This window comes from Haemaphysalis longicornis, unplaced genomic scaffold, assembly GCF_048455015.1.
Source record: "Haemaphysalis longicornis isolate Haplotype H1 unplaced genomic scaffold, Haemaphysalis longicornis Haplotype H1 scaffold_19, whole genome shotgun sequence".
Lineage (NCBI taxonomy): Eukaryota > Metazoa > Arthropoda > Arachnida > Ixodida > Ixodidae > Haemaphysalis > Haemaphysalis longicornis.
In genome coordinates this window covers 7785260-7803216 of record NW_027526288.1, presented here as the reverse complement: position 1 = coordinate 7803216, position 17957 = coordinate 7785260, and the positions used below count along the sequence as shown (strand labels likewise).

At 45.7% G+C, this 17957-nt stretch overlaps 1 non-coding gene across 1 annotated transcript; it reads left to right on the top strand.

The window, feature by feature from the left end:
* The first annotated feature begins 13243 nt into the window (after window positions 1-13243).
* Trnaa-agc (transfer RNA alanine (anticodon AGC)) lies at window positions 13244-13316 on the top strand. Its single transcript has one exon. It is a non-coding gene; the product is annotated as a tRNA-Ala (tRNA).
* Window positions 13317-17957: the final 4641 nt, after the last annotated feature.

The following is a 17957-nucleotide window of genomic DNA, read 5'->3' as shown; positions in this document are numbered from 1 at the left end:
CCTCCTCCTGAACAAAAAAGAAGCAATGCAGAGTAGGAAATGCATGTGGTAAATGAAGTCGATGTCGGCAGACACACGCCAAGGAAAAGCACCCCAGAGAATAAACTATTACCATCCTACAGGCCTTACGATGTCGCGGATGTCGTAACACCTTAACGGACAAAATTATGTGAAAGCGATGAACCTGCTCGCAAAATGAGCCGCAGTCCCGACGGTCTCAACGCAAGACGACTTCAGGCGTGTCATCATTGGCTGATAAATTATTTACGTGCAACGTTCACAAGACATTACCATGTTGGCGTTCAGATTACACCAATAAGTTCTTGTGTAAAATTGGCTGCTTATCGGCTCGTTCCGCTGGAAAGGTCAAACGACGATAGCCTTCTGCAGGCCCGTAGAGTTTCATACTAATATACGCTAGAGGGGACAGTGGCGCTGCAATCGTTGAACGACCACGGGGCTGATTGTGTGACGTAGACTCGTGATTTTCGTTGGCTTAACTTGAAGCTTGGCGGTTGTTATGGGCACTTCGCTTTGGATTTTTCTGCGCTATCAGTTTCGGTTTCGGCATCGAAAGCGTCGAGGGCTCGTTACGGGGCAGAATTGCTGTTAGCGCCCGATTCCAGTGGCTGCAATTATGAAATACTGTTCGGCTGGAATGATGTGGACGCGCAAAGCAGTAGCATCGCCGTGTAGCTCCTACACTAGAACTAGTCATGTTCTACGGCATTTCTGAAGACGGACGCGAACACGAGATTCTGCACAAGGTAAACGGTGCGAGTACGCTGTTCCCATTCATGACGGCGCTTGCGAGAACAACACGAGCGCGGTAGCGGCTAAGCCAAATAAGAAAACCTTTACCAGCAGTAAGCATATGTGTACAGCCGTCTAATTTTTCTTCACAAAACAATATCTTGGGAGCTACGTCCGACGGGTGGGTAACCTCTAAGTTGATCGTGGTCAGCACCTTATCATGGTAGAAAGCGGTAAAACAAGCGAGGATAGGTCGCATGCACAGAACGATTCCGCCGATGCAACTGTCGTCTGCTAAGCTGCCTTTAGCCGCCGGTAATCAGCTGCCTGTAATGACTGGCGTGAACAAGGCGCACGCACAATCGCTGCTACCGCCCGGGATCATGAAAACTTGTGGAATTCAGTACAGCCGCACTGCTTCAGCCGCCCGCCATCACCGACTCGCACGCAAAAAAGCGAACGCTTCGCCGCTTAAACGGCCTAATCATGGGCTCCGCTAAGCTCAGCCGTGTATGCACTTTACAAATATTTTCCCCTCTGATAGAAGAATTCTTCTAAACCTCAGTATAAAATTAACAGGGAGAACATTTTTTTCCGATTAATAAGTATAATTTACACACGCATGAAACATTATTTACAGGTTTTGTATTTAAAAAAAAAATTCTTTGAGTCAAGTCAAGATAACGGCTGGGTAAAGCCAAGTTCGCAAATCACGCATCCTCCAGGCATGGTCGCCTCATGGGGGGTTGTATACCCGCTATTCGGTGGCTCGCTAAGACACTAGCGCCAGTGTCACCTCTAGCGTATTAGTATGAAACTCTATGTGCAGCCCCTTCCACGTAACAGCCCCTCCCTTCTCCCCATCTCTCCTCTCACACTATTCCCATCCTTTATCGGCCATCCAATTATAAACACAACAGTGGTTCGTATATATAGAAATAAATTCAACTTGCGAAGTTCGCACTGCTAGGGCGCGACGTGATGGGTCCTGTTACTGTTTGGCAAGTTTTTTTTTTCGTACGATTTAGTGTTTTTAGTGCCCCCGGCGCCTTTCCCGCAGAAAGTGATGCTTTATTCGCCGAGAAATTAATCATTTTAAGCTAAAATGCTGATTCTCCGGCCAAATCGTGTGTTTCGTGCCGTCTGCCATATCGTCACATGGCGAGTCTTCAAACAAACTTCTATAATCAGGTAATGTGTCACTCCGTCAACCGACGGACCCGGATGTCAACGCGCGTGATCGTTTTGAAACGAGATTGCGCTTAATGCAAAACACCGTCTTCTTTTTCACACATATAGTCTTTTTTCCAGTTGCTGCTGGAATGTAAAAGATGAAAATCGCGAAAACATCTCGTGTCACGTTCAAAATACGGGCGGTAAGGCACATTTTGCGCCACGCGGGTATGGTTCTAGGGACCCTATTCAGGGGCAGCTTCCGGGCCAGAGCGGAGGCTAACTGTGTTAAAACTGCGGAGGCTGGTTTGCTGTTAATCCACCTAGATGACACTATGAAACTTCTCTCCATCGCTTTCGCCTTTGATTTGTTTTTGATCGTGTTTGCACCTGGCTTGTTTTTGTTGTGGTAGGTAGTAATAATTTCGGGAAACATAAGACAGGGTCGCTTACGCTAACCGGCCAAGGTCGTCTGAGACAACCGCAATTGCACCGGCACCTGGCTTGTTTTTGTTGCGGTAGGTAGTAATAATTTCGAGAAACATGGGGTGTGTTCGACAATTACGTAAGACAGGGTCGCTTACGCTAACCGGCCAAGGTCGTCTGAGACAACCGCTATGCACCGGACTGCTGTGCAGCTATAACAAGCATAATAAGCGAAGTACGAACTGCAGCACGCACTGGTACTTCTAAGTTTACGTGTTCGTTCGCAGCTTTAGTTGTTCCCCCCACAATTCTTGCTGATATAATAAAGAATGTGCCCCAAAATTAAGCGAAAATAGCTCGTTCGCCGAGCTTAGAAGCCCTGTATGATTAGCGTTTTCTTTTTCCCGCCTCAGCCAATCGCACGGCTGGGCATATGACAGATTCTGTTGCGGGAAATGAGCTAGTGGGTCGCATGACCATTCCCTTTTGCCCTAATTATCTAGCTTAATTGGGCGAATTTTACGCTAAAAGTGGTGTCAGTTTGAATCTAACGCGGTAGTCTTTCGAATGGACAAACATTTCTTTAGTCTGCATGGCCCCTTTAAGCTTAAGATACTTTATGTAGTTTGTGGTTACGATACTGTTTTTATTTATTTTATTTATTTGTACATACTGCAGCCGTCAAATGGGGCTATGGCAGTAGTAAACAATAACAGAGAAATTAAACAGAGCAACACAGCAATACCGCAAAAACCAAAATAAATACCAGTTTTTTTCTATTCGCTATCGCGAAAAATAATGTGCACGTCTATTTTTTATTCAAAATACTTTGATAGTATTAGTTTTGTATATCTGTTTTCATCGAACTATGACTAATGCTTTCTCTTTGCTGACGATGTAGGGAAGTATGAAGTATACTGTTAGATCTAGTAGCTTGGAAATGTTTTGCCTACATAAGATTCTCGCGTCCTAATTACTTTACCTTTTGGTCTGGTAGCTAAGGGACCGACAGATAAAGAGACGAACCAAAATTTTCACGTTTAAGTAGCCCAAGAAAGAGTATCTTCCAAAAAAAAAAACGTTATTTGGGAAAAGAAGCCTTTCTTTTAAAAAAGAACTATGAAACGCTCAGGCCAGCACGATTAATTTCCTCGTTGCCATCCTTAACCTCTCTGATTATCAATGTACGTTGAAGAGGATTGACGAAAAGCACAAGCGTGCAGGTAATTTGTGGGTGACGTATATAATCACGATGAAAGCGCAACACATGTGCCGATTGTTTCCATCGATCGCACATTTCGTTCCCCAATTAATGCAAGTGGCTTACAGTTAAGAGGTATACGGCTCATTTTTGTAATTTACATTAGGCCACACAGTTTCCGCACATTAAATGTCTCTCACAGGTTACTTGTTTTAGGCTAAATTGAACTAGAATGTTTTACCAAAAGTTCCTTCGGTATACAGTATACCGTCCTTTCTGACCTGAAGTGTGATCACCCTTTCGTTGCATGGCCATCCGAGCCGGCCTATATTTCGTCTGTAGGCGCTTCGTAGGTCATTTCTTTGCGTGACAGAGGTAACCGCAGTCCATAATAATGATTACGCTTTATTTGTTCCCCCGATATATTTTTACAGAATTTGACTCGTACTTGGTAATGATGAGCACTGTCTGGCTGCTTGGCCTTTCAAAGCTACAGCTGAATTCTTTATAGTGACGCTGAAAAATGTCTCTGAGATGTTCCCATGATGCTACCGAGCCCGACTAACAGGAAGAGGTAGCGCGATCCACAAACCTCAATCGGCTGCAAAGGTCTGTGTCAGCTGCTATCTGTCACACAACAATCGGGCTTGACAATTAGGCTCTCTGGGCATGCTACAGGTATAATTTTAATTTAGTGCTGACCAGCGAGCGCTGAGGATGAGGGCGAATCACGTGTACTTACTCGCGCTCCGGAGCGAACGTGCCTGCAAAACAGGGAAAGAAGGCCGTAAGTCTCAATTGAGGAATTGTCACATATGGAGTAGCAATCATAGCTGACACGTCTTGGTGCATGGTGCTTTCTTTTCAGGCGATCGGGTGGCGTTTAGCGCGCGGTTTAAACCAGCCGAACATAGTTGCTGGAGCGCCATGCGGGCCGATCGAGCGTCTTGCAATACGTGAACATTGCGGCAGTATTAGAACTTGGATAACTTGGCGAAAAACGCATTGTCTCGAGATCCGCGCAACCACGAACTGGGCGCAAAATTCCCGTTGGCATGCAGAGAACAGGGGTATGCGTCTGCGTAGCGGCACCATTGACTGCGACGAATCAGGAACGTGGCGGCTCAGAACGCGGTATGCAGTGGCCTAGGGACTACTAGTGCATCCCGGGAAGGGGAGCCCGGTATTGAGGGCCAAACACACGTGCGGAGAGGGACGGGTTTCCGATCGCGTTCGTTCCGTCCCCAAAACCGGTCCTGCAGGCTTCATGCGTGTTCCTGACCGCTTTCCGCGTACGGAAAAAGGCACGTGGAAACGTGGCGCCCGACGCACGTGTGTTTCGCCCTTTATGCGGCGACCTGACGTGGGCTGGAGGTGTGACGTCGTCAAACGGTACCGCAGCTTGACGTGTAACGAATCTGACGTTGCCTGGCACGTCGTTAGGCTTAACGCTATGGTTACCTAACCTTAAAGGGACCACGAAGAGAAAATACACGCTAATTTTATTCGAAAGATTTCGTGTTCTATAGTGCCCCAAGCACTTGTCCGGAAGCAAACGATGCTTTATTAACTGCGAAATTAATCAATTTAAGCGAAAATTTCGATTCTCGCGCCAGAACGTGTGTTTGAACGCGGTTTGCAATGTCATCATAAGAACAGGTCTTTCAGGTAAACTTGGTGTGGAGTGGAGACTTGCTTAGGGTTACTCAACCTAGATGGCGCCACCATACCATGGCAAGCCGTTTACGGCCTTTGGTTTGTTTTTGACCGTATACTTAAACCTGGCTTGTTTTTATTGATGTAGAAAATAATCGTTTTTTGAAACATAATGCTCGCCCGACAAATATATGGTCATGTAAGACACCGTCGCTTGCATCAATAGGCCAGTGTCGTCTGAGACAACCCCAAAGCCTCGCAGGGCTGTGCATGCAAACCAAGCATAGTGCGCGCAGTACCAACAGCAGTACGCAGCGGTACTTCTATGTTTACGTGTGATTTTGTAACTTCCACTGTTTGACATCCCACTATTCTTGCTGCTATAAAAAGAAAGTGCCCTATATTTAAGCGCAAATAGCTCGTTCGGCAAGCTCACAAGCTCTGCCTGATTCGCGTTTGCTTTCGCCGGCCTTGGCCAATCGCACAGCTAGCTGGTATGACATCATAGGTTCTGTTGCGAGAAATGAGCTAGTGGGTCGCATGACTATTCTTTTTTTTTCCTAATTTTGTGGCTTATTTGAGCGAAGTTTACGTTTAAAGTGGTGTCAGCATGATTCTGACGAGGCAAACTTTTGTGAATGTATGAACCAAACTTGCATTTTGTCATCATGGCCCTTTTAAGGCTGAACGCAGGTCCAACAAGGACGATTGGCCTGTGCTTGTAGTCATAGTTGCGAAGAAAAGAGGAAGAGGAAGGAGGAGACGAAGGAAGCGGAGAAACAAACTTCGCGGACATAAGATTAAAGTATTGGTGGCAAGATTGGCATTTTGTGAGCAGCACTATTCTTCGTTGCGGGCTTAGGGCGAAGAGGGTGCGTACTCGGAAGCCTGTCGCCCATTTGAGAAGGAATGTACGGCAGAGCAGCAGGGGGCGGCGTCGTGTCAAAGTACCAAGGTCCGTAGTTCGACCCCCGACGCTGGTGGGCGCGGGGAGAAGCCGGGTAGTTGAAGAATTCAGGTGAATCTGCGAAAGAGATATGCACGGAAAGAAGGCTCCAGAAACAAGCGACAACGGTTTCACCGATATTTTTCGCCGCTTCATTGAACGCTAAGGGAGTTCAGTTTTATTCGGTTATTTATTTATTCATATTTATTTATTTATTTATTTATTTATTTATTTATTTATTTATTTATTTATTTATTTATTTATTTATTTATTTATTTATTTATTTATTTATTTATTTATTTATTTATTTATTTATTTATTTATTTATTTATTTATTTATTTATTTATTTATTTATTTATCATTCATTCATTCATTCATTCATTCATTCATTCATTCATTCAGCTGCGCTGTAGCTTTTATGCAAACCCATTCGTGCAGCGGGAGCACAAAATCCCAGGTATACCCTCAGATACAATGCAAAATACCAGCAACAAAGACGATTCTGATCCACTGTGCGTTTTAACGCGGCAAAGCTACGTCTTGGCTGTGAGGCGCACCACAGTTAAAGGCTCCGAATGAATATTGCCAACTTGGGTATCTCTAACGCGCGCTGAAATGTCAATATACGGGCGTTTTCGCTGTTTGCCGTCGTCTGAAAAGCAGCCACGGCGGCCGATATCGAACCCGTGTCCTTGGGCGTAGCAGCGCAACGCCTTAGCCACTGAGCCACCGCGGAGGGACAAACAACATTTTCAAGGATGGCATGAGAAATTAAGTTCATCAATAACATGTTAACTACATTAATATGTTGCAAACATAGTTCTTCTCTCTCTGTTACCTAACATGGGTGCACGACACGCAGGTGCAAGAAAAGCCTCGGCGAATGTTTCATTCATTCGTGACAATAAATTTGTGCCGATGGTCCTTCGCAATTTTTTCCTTTCCCAGGTAGCTGCAGCAGTTTGGTTACTGGTAACTCGGGCAAGGCTGCGATTATAACGTTCATTTAACATCAGTAACCGCTGCGCAACTGTAACGAGCTTGTATAGCCGATGAAAGCAGCCAGAAATCTGGACAACAAGCGGGCACTGCTCTTCCGAATTAACACTATATTTTGTGGCGCTGTATTGTTCGGCGCGTCTGACGTTTTCTTTAGTGACGCGTGGTTGTTATTTGCTTTGAAAAAACCGTTTACGTGTTTATAAAAAAACAAAATGGACGGCAACAGGTGAATAGCCCGAGAAGGCTTTTCTATTTTTCTGAAAAAGCAGTGAAATTTTCACTTAAAGAGATGGCTAAGCAAAAAGCAACCGAAAATTTTGAAAAAAAAAAAAAGTGGAAGTGTTGTGCTACCTGTTGATTATTATCAGAAGAAGTGGATGTGATTGTAGGGTTTAACGTGCCGACACAACGCAGACGATGAGGCGCGCCGTAGTGGAGGGCTCCGGATTAATTTTGACCACCTGGGGATCTTTAACGTGCGCCGCAATCTCGTACACACGGGCGTTTTTTATTTTCACCTCCATCAGAAAAGCGGCCGCCGTGGCCGGGAATCGAACCCGCGACCTCGTGCCCCAAAGAAATAGAAAAATTCAAGTAAATATATTCTTGGCCCTTATAAGGTGGCTTTCATAAAATGTTTCTTACGGAATGAATTTTTTTTTCTGGGATGCATCAGGTATTCTCAATATCTTCTGTGAAATCAGTACGTTCTGTGTAGGAAGCACCTAGAATTATTGCAAGTGCTGCCTGAATAGTTCTTAAAAGCAAGTAAACCAGTTAATTTCCGAGAACTGTACAGCCGGTAAAAGGCTTGTCTATAACACAGCTTTCGTACTCTCAGCCCTATCCTGCACGGCCGGAGCGGGAATTGAATAAAACTACTGCGGAATTCTGAAGTCTTAGCTCGTCGCTTTTGCCTCCGACATGTTTGGAACGAGTATGTTTCGGCAGTTTTCGGATGTATCTGGTTGAAGTTGAAATCGCTGTTATAGACAAGCGTTTTACCGACTGTACTCGGTAGGGGTCCATTGGCCAAACCCCGACTTCAAAGCTTGTCTGGGGCGATGAAGTCTTATGACACTGAGAATTCCAAAGAAATGGCGCCAGTCGTTGTCAGCCCTCGAAACCGCTATTGTTCTATTCCTTCCCGTAACATCAAGCATTTCCTGGTACGTGAAACGTCCGCCTAATCGGTACGTCAAGCACAGCAGGCAGCCGCAGAAGCGAGATATTTACCTGGCAGCGGCTGGTTCGGCCTGATCTGGCCTGGAAGGACGGAAATAGAAACAATATTGTTAGGCACATTCAAGGTGGCTCGTTGTGTGCCATCTCAGGAGGCATTTATACGGTAAAGAGGGAGTACAGCATTAGCTCAGGCAGTGTATCACTCCGGCTAGGCGACCGACCCGGTCGTCAACGCGCGCGCGTTTTCAAAAAAGACTGCACCTATAGCGCGCGACATCGCTGTTTTTCCTCACCGACTTTGTTTCAATTTGCTGCAGTAATGTTTCAGCTCAATAAGCGCGAAAAGTCGCGGAAACAACTTGCGCCACGTTCGAAATACGAGTATGAACAGTCGGATGCGGTGACGAGGCTCTCGGGCAAGTTCCGTTGTCGTACCATGGTTGCACCTGAGTATAGGTTGTTCGATTCGGCGACTACACCGCGAGCGGCACGCCTCTCAATGACTAGCTGAGACGGGCGTGGTGACTGGCATAGTCCTGGAAGTGCCTGATATTTTGCCTCCTGCCATGCATCCTGACAGGGAACAAGGGAGGGGGCAACAGCTTCCCACACGGAACCTTTCTTAAGTACACACGTAAATAACCAACGGCAGACATACAGTCTTCTCCTCAAAGGGGCCATGGAGACAAAATACAAGTTTGTTTAATCTTAAAGAACTCACTTTTCGCCACTCATTCAGTGCCATATACCCGAAAGACGTTTTTAAGCGAAAAAATCGCGAAAAAATGTTGACAATTTTCCAATTTCGCGGTACAGTGACGTGTTACGGGCACGAGTGATGTAATATAGGGCAGCACAAAACGTAGCGTTCAGTGTATGAACTGCGGGTTATCCTTCAAGCGATACAGTCAAATGAAACTACAGAACCCACTACACTAGGCCAGCCATGTTTCTTGGCCACCAATCGGCCAGACAAATTCTGTAACATCACAGATAGATGACCGGAAAGTGACTGCGGCATCGCCACTGCTCTTGATATCTAGATCGATTGTTTGATACTGGTGCTAAAATCGACAAAATTGTTGTCGGGACAAACCCGTCTTTGTAACGAACCAAGCACATATGGCCCCTTTAGTGTTTGTTAGTCGTGCTTATCCTTCGACCCAAGTGGGGCACCCACCGTTATTTTATTTACGCGTCCAGAATGCACCTCTTAGGATTGTAAGTATACTTACCAACTATACCTCGACTTTAGGCTATAGCTGGTGGCATGACATATCGGTGAGAACAGCGCAGGAAAGTGGACAAAAGAGAGAACAGCAGAATAGCTGTACTGCATGCCCTTTGTTTCTTTCGTCCCCGTTTCTGAGCTGTTTTCACCGGCATGTCTAACCAACCACGTTCAAACGAAAACTGACGAGACATTTTTACAGAACATGGTCAGAAACTTCCCAAGACAATCGACCCTGGAACAGGTTAGTTGTAAAGGAAACTTAGCCTGTTTTCTGAACTGACTCGGCAGTATTAACCTGAAGTGTAATGGGAATTCGTGTAATATGAGAGTAAAAATGGCGTGCCATCTGTACGAACGACAGTACTTGTTGCAGTGAGGGTTCACATTGAGTTCCTCGATGAGTTCTGCGACAGCAAAAAACTATGAGTATGATGGGGACAGTATTTGTCGAAAACAGGGTCCCATAGATCCAAACAAATAGCCGTATGACAGCATGTAATTAAAAAGAAACAGAGACTCCTTTATTTATCTGGAAAAAATTTTCTTTTTTTTAAATTTTTATACTGTCAACCATTGTTTGAAGGTTAAGAGCAATAGGCCGAAAAACTGGAAGATTCGCAAACATACTTCTTCCTTTATACATATATTATGCATCGACCAAAGATCAAAACAGCTTTTTTTTAATAAATTTCACGAATGTTGAACAATACTTACGAAAAGATGCGTGGTATTCCTCACTAAGGTCAGCTTGTAGGCAAAAAAAAAGAGAGAAATTTTAGTCAAATAAAAACCTTGTCAGCAGGACATATGACACGGTCAAATAACATTACCGGGGTCAGATGTATGCAAGCCTCACAGGTTGCTCTTTTTTTGCGATGAAGGGTGGAAACGTACGCATATATCACTGTGATCTGCTTTATCCCTGAGAAGGACGTCAGGGGTAACACGATTTTGCAAGGGCGGTCGTCCTTGCACTGGATGCCACCGCCTATATTCATCTTCAAGACGTGCAGCTCTTTTCTTGAAGATTAAAGTGGATTTTATTAGTAATCCTTGTTTAAAATTCTTCAGAAATTAGTCTTTAAATGCACTAAATTTAATTAGGATGTTTGTTAATCTTCTTAATTTCTGCTTTAAACAACGCAAGTTGTCGCTGAAAGACGCGGAGACGCAGGCTCTGGCGGAAGCTAGCTATATAGACAAAAATTATTAATGGTTGTGTTCGCACAATGCACTTCGACATTGGTTTACGTTTTTGCACAAGTTGTGGCGGTGAAATGGTCTCTCGCCTTCCACAAAGAAGGTCGAGTCCTTTCATTTCGTTGCAACTTCCTTACGTTGCAACTTATGGGTGTACCCTAATGTAGGGAATTTTTAAGCGTTGAATATGTCTGAACAGGTGAACATGTGCGCAGTTCTGACCGTAAGGTTGTATGCAAGATATTAGAGAGTTTCAGTATAGCGTTTTAGCTGTGGCGTTAACATTTGCGTGCCGTAATCGCAAACGGATAGCGCCTCGTTACGCGACGGTTAGCGTGCCCGCTAACGCTATGGGCGCACTAAAGTGGTGCTTTCCGCTATACTAAAACTCTCCATTGGCACTCTGACATGAAGCGTTTCTACCACATACTACTCACAAAACACGGGACCGAGATGGCAAGCCACAGTATACCCTCAGGAACCAGGGGATGTACTAAGGGCACGCAGCCCAAGATGTGACTCCTCTGGGAGGAAGTATTGAGCGACAATGAAAGCGCGATGACATATGCCCCGGCTATTTGGCCTACCCGCATTTGGATCTTCCTACAAATCGCTCCGTTGTGAAACCAGGAAAGGAGAAGCTAGTATTACGTGAATAGCAATGAGGCGAACACCCATGCCATTTCGTTAAAGACAAATACAAAAGAAACAGGTGCGGGACCGCATCCACCTACCCATTTTTCAGCAGACGCCGCGAGAGACGCTTCTTCTTTCTTGTCCTCTCAGTGGAGCGTGGCTTCCGTCGAAGCCGCTGCCATTATCCTCGTACACTTCCGGCCGTTAAATGTTTGTGCGGAAAATTGCCCCTCACTTGCCAACTGACTAATTTACCGCTGAAAAAAAAAAATCTCCGATGCACTCCGTACAGATGGTTAACCAGCGATGCTCTAACGTGCGGCTGCTGTTTACTACCGTGCGTTATTGCTTATGGTTTATTAAAAAGTCTATGTCATTGCACGTTACGTGTAATTTATGCTCTTTCCCGTTCCTGCTTCTTCTTCTTCTTCCCGGAACGGGAAAGAGCATAAATTACACGTAACATGTAATTTATGCTCTTCGTTACTCGTGGTACCCAGGTTCAATTCCTACTTAGGGAAGGTTTTTTTTCTAGAGGCGCTTGATGGGCCTTCCCTTATCATCATCATCATTTCGGAAGCCCATTGTGTAACGTTGGCTTTCCTGCAGTGCGTTTTGGAGACGGGACGGTCGCCATCAGTGAGGCGTAGAAAGTTTCGCTTTAAAATGCAACTTGTTTGGCTGAGCGTGTCAAGAAATGTAAACGCTTCCACCCTCTGTTTTCAAAAGTCGCTTTTAACTCGTGGGTCTCGCCAACCACTTTTTTCGCGGCAGAACGCCGCTATTAAGCAGCGTGTGTCCCCACAGAAACTATATGTAAACAAATAAAACCATTAGAACCGGCACCCACCCAAATTCGCAAAAGCAGAAATTACGATAAGCGTTTGCTTCATACCGAGCACGACTACACGTCGGGGTACGACGTTTGTTTTAAATGCCTGCAGCGCATTGCACCTTCGTTGACAAGTGGAAACAATTCTTGCCTTTGTAACACAGCGCCACGCAATAATCGTTTTCACAATGCGTTAATTAAATTCGCCCGTGGTCTAAGCTAACCCAGGATACTTTGAACGTGGCGCGCTATTTTCCCAGACGTAGCTTCGACGCATTAATTTTAAGTATATGGGGCGGGGGAACCTTCCCCCAAATTTTGCTTTAAACGCTACGAAATATTTTGGCAAACTACTAAACTGACAGTTCAATGCTCAAAAATATGGGGATACACTTCACACCCCTCAAACTACGCAATATTGTTCAACCACAGGTATTCTATTTTTATTGCCTGTATGCATTTACGAGAGCCACCATGTATGCTCAGCGCAAGGGCGAGATTCTTTGCGCACTTGTCACTAGTCTTGAAAACGCAATATAATCCGAAACTTCTTTACGACTTCCGCAAAGTTTCGTTCTTGTTTGCGGGGTTCTCGTCCCGTGAGTCGCCGAGACCACACACCCAACAAGGGTAGACGACAACAGACATACCACTACTACGATAAAAATCTTGTGTTTAGCGGAACAATTTCTTCCATGCCCTTTTCTCACTCTACTAAAAAAATGCCTTCAAAACAAAAAAACTCGTGCTGGTGCTGGGTATCGATCCCAGTACCTCTCGCATGCTAAACGAGCGCTCTACCATCTGAGCTACACCCCCGACAGAGTTAGAAGTCGAATGCGGACAATACGAAAGAAACGGGTGATGTTTTGCGCGCTCAATTGTGCAATCTCCACTCGGCGCCGAACTGGAATTAATCTGGGTCAAAAGCAAGGGCGGCGCAGCGCGGAGGAGATCAACTCTTTAAAACTCTGTATGTCGCCCTCCGTTCCTCGTCCGGGGGTGTAGCTCAGATGGTAGAGCGCTCGCTTAGCATGCGAGAGGTACTGGGATCGATACCCAGCACCTCCACGACCACTTTTTTTTAAGCTTACCATGTGTAAGGGGTGGTGGTGTTTGTTTGAAAATTTTTGAAGTAATAAAAGTAAAATATGTTACTTACCCAGCGCCGTTTTTCGGTGCCCTAAAAAAGTCTATAAAACGTAGTTGGAAAAGAAACATCTTATTTACACCTGCACGTCACCTGGACTATAGGGACCGGGCAGCTGGACGGGTGGCGCCACCACTCGGCGCTCCCCTCGTCAGTGGAATGAGCCGGTGCATTGGACTACACAGCGTCCCGTTGTTTTTGTCGTGTTTGCTTCGGTGCTTTGTATGTTTTGGTGGCGTTGAGAGCAGACATGTGAGATAAAAAGAAGTCTAAACAGATGTGTTGGGTTCTTAGATGCAGTAATGACTACGTAAACTTGTGGGACGCGTCTAAAGTTGGGTATCGGCTGCAATATATAGCATGAGCGCTTTTTGCAGCGACCTGCACTTGGCTCCATCCGATATGAGTTACGAATAAAACTACTATTATTATTATTATTTTCTTCTTAAATGCACTCACGGCTACGCAAATTTATTGGATGCTTGTAAGGTTGGGGAAGGGCTACATTGACACGAGCGCTTTTTGCCGCGCTCTGCGCCTGGCTCCGCGCGATCTGAGTAGGAATAAAACCATTAGCAATAATGGAATTCATTTCTACCATTTTAAATTATCTTCACTGGTTTCAATGACTACGGTTTCCACGCCAGCCTTAGCGCTGGGACACCTCGATACGTGTGCTTTAAATAGAAAGGAACCTGCATACGAGATGGATTACCGTGTAGCCGTAGAAATATTGCGGTAGTTTACACTTTCTGTAACCGTGAGCTTTGTACCTTCGGTTTTGGTGAGCGACAGTGTGACAGCATGGGAGCCTGAAAGCCGAAGTGGAAATCCCACGTTTGTGGTGGTCATTTTATGAAGAGTCAAAGTTATTCACCAACCCAACAGCGCAAGCTACAACCCATCCCTCCTCCCCTTCCCGTTTTTCCACCTGCGTAGAATAAAGGCTGGCACCGATAGTTAAAACATGTGGCAGTGTTAACGTCAGACGGTGTTTTTAATGCTTAAGTATTCTTTACAGAGTACCTATAAAAATTGTGTAATGCCTGGTGAAGACGCCAAAAACGCGCGATTAGTTGCCTCAAATATGGGTGCATGAGCCCGAGTCCTCCACAAGAGACACATTTCCGACACGCTGGAAAAAGTTTAGATTCGGAGAGGGGGCATGGAAGTTCAAAATTAAACAGCAAAATCATCTAGCCCTCCGTCTAATGATTATGATGGTTGAACACAAATCTTTCTTCGTGCGAAATCGAATGGGAAATGGTCAAAGTCAAAGTCGCTGCGATCAAAAGACCAAACTGCGTGCTGGTCAAATTCGACGCTTAACTAGTCAGAGTTTAAATCCAGAAGACAACCAAGGAAACCCATACGATAGAGCTTTGCGATAAACCCTCATCGTCGTTAGACGAAGGTGAGCATGATTTTTCAAGCGTAGGTGGCAGCTTGTAAACCGACCAGAGCATTCAGTTGTGAAGCTGAGTACAGGTTTCGGGCACCCTCCTGTCTTGCGTCCTTCAGTCACGCAGGAATTGGTTTTTGAAAAACCATTTACCAACTAGCCAGAAACCATTGCAATTCTTGTAAAGCAATGCTTCTCCACGACAAGCAATAACATATTCTACTATCATGCGGTATTTATTCTATCAATGATTCCCGATGACTGTAGTAAGAACATTTCTGTGAAATTACACACGTTTCAGCCGTAGGTAATGAAGATACGGAAGCGTCGTCCGTCACAATTTCTGTTTTGAGGTAAATCTTCGAAGACACCCTCCAACTCTGTCTTTCGCTTGTGCACGACGTCGGCGCCGTTTCGTCATCGACTGCCAAAAGCCAGCGCCGCAGCATTCCTAGATCGGTTGCCCACACCGGCTTTGTGGGAGCATTTAGCGGCAATATACTCCTCGATTCGCGAAACTGCATGCAGGCATGAAAAAACTGCATGAACAACGAACTTTCACTTCCAGCTTGACTTCCCGCTTGGCGCATTGAGCGTCGTCTGCTATTTGTAAATACTGAGTATGGGAGTAAATAACACACATGGCGTGCCTCGTAAAAGTCACATCCACACTCAAGATTTACCGATCTGAAAAATGCACGTGGGGTTACGTTCGCTTTGCAAGCCGCACCGCAAAAAAACGACAGAAAGCCATGCACAACTACGCTGCGCTGACCGCCACCGGCATTCCACTGACGAGCGGTTCGCCACGGGCGGCGCTGTTCGCTGAAACGACGGTGGTGCCATACAACGGCCGCCCGGTCCCTATAGCCAAAGAACGAAAGCCTTGTATTGTGATACCCAGGGGGGTAAAGCGAGCTCCGAGACCGTACGAATCGTGGGCGCTGACATGATACAATTCCCATGGTTGCCAGATCAATTGTATTCAGTTTTGTAAAAACTTGTTCGTTAATAATTTAACTAAAACAAAGAAGTGAAGCAAAATAGTTACAAATAATTGCCTCAGTAATTAAAAATAGCTCTACAAAAAACTTTTAGTGTAATTAAGCTCTAATTAGCGAACAAAAAGTAAGTGCGTAGCTCAGTTTTGGTTTTGATTTTCTTTAAGTGTGCTAGGAAGTGGCGAGGCCCTTGCGCCTGAGTTACGCAGTGTGTGTGTGTGTGTGTGTGTGTGTGTGCGTGCGTGTGTGTGTGCGTGTGTGTGTGTGCGTGCGTGCGTGCGTGCGTGCGTGCGTGCGTGCGTGCGTGCGTGCGCGCGCGCGCGCGCGCAGTATCCAGCTCAGATCTGCGTGCGTGCAAAACGCGTACAACTGGTACAACTCGTATGCACGCGGTGAGCAAGTGCCTCCCCGGGCGCTTGCGAGACTGTCATTCGTTCCTATTGCGCCTGAACTGACGCCGGAACGGCGATTCCAATCTGTCCTTGACTACCGCAAGTTCACTACAGGCTACGGAGTGGCAGCCAGCGATTGTTCCCGTTGGAAGAGAAATAAAAGGAACTTTTATAATCGTTCGGTTCAAACTGTTTTATTCATGGAACTTCTTGCAGCTCTCCGTGCTTCGAACTTTCGTGCAAACGTTCGTGAAGGTAGAACGAAAAAATAGGTAACGAAATGCGGTTTCTTTTTTAATCAATCACAATAAGTCAACAAGTCAATGTTCCCTCCTCGCGCGCTCTGTGCGGCAAATTACTGCCCATTCAATACTGCCCATTCCATTCAGTCCCGCAAGCTTTCCCTTTGAAGTGGTGTAAACCAGCTAGAACTTGACGAATACAGACGGAAAGGAAAACGGGACACGCCGCTGACTGTATTTCGCATACTCCCTTGGCATGCATTCTGCCACTCCGTTGGCCTGCGATCGACCGCGGTCTTTCGTTCCTGTGCTTCAAAGGGCCTCAACTCACCGGCAATATCAGCGTTGGCTCATGCGATAACGTTTTTCTTTTTTGTGTGTCAATAAAGGTTTTACATTCAGCTACAAAGCCACAGTTCTTCACTTCACTTCCTTTGAAAAGCATTGAGCGACTCGCAAAATGTCACAGAATGGCAAGCAAAGGAGCACGTACAGCGCAATAATGCACGGAGATCATACGGAGATTCATTTTTCTGTGCGCCCACTACGGATCAGCTGACTCCTTGGCGTCATCACGCATGCGATCAGTCGCATTCGAGCTTGCGCGCAAGTGTTGTGTGAGCGTTGCCACATCTTGCTCAAATAGTCTCAGTACATATAAGTCACACGTACGCTAAACCGAAAACACGTCGGTCACCTACCCACAGGAGATAAACTACGCAATGCTGTCGACGCCGCCTACACAAACTCCGCCTGGCCAGCGTTCCGCCATGTTACAATTATTCCCGGCATGCTTCGCTAGCCGGACGGGGAAACGCCACAGTAGCACGTTGCCAGATTACAACCCATCGCTTTCGCCGTTTTTAGTAAGCAAAAGCTCAGCTGGCAACCTTCAAATCGTTGTATCATGTCTGCCGCTATGTGTCGTACGGTTCCAATGCATTGGCTCAGCGGCGCGCTTTCCCTCTAGAGTATATTATCTCTATGGTGATACCTCTCGTTGGGTGTCAAAACCCTTCATTGTTGCAATCTCGCATTTCCTTGCCGGCCACTTCCACACCTTCCTCTGCTCCCAGGAAAATTGCGAAAGCCTTCTTGGTTTACGAGGGTGTTATTACAATGAAGAGGCCACCATTGATACTTCGGTACAGCTTAGATGCGCCAAGAATTAAAAACTTATTTCCTCAACTTTCAAAAAAAAAAAAAAAGGCGGCTTTATTCGTAGCGTTGTTTTTCTCCCCCGAATACTTTGCTGTTAACTGTTTTTCCCACTAATATTGTATAAAAGGCTAGCTGAATGTTTTAGGAATGTTTTGAGAATGTTTTGAAACATGATGAATGAAAATTGGAATCAAGGACGTACAGCATATATAAAAATTTAAATTACGGGGATTTAACGCGCCGAACCTGCACATGTGCTATGAGGCGCGCCGTAGCTGAGGGCTCCTGATTAATTTTGACCACCTGGGGATCTGTAACTTGCGCCGAAATCTCTACACACAGACGTCTTCGCTGTTCGCCTCCA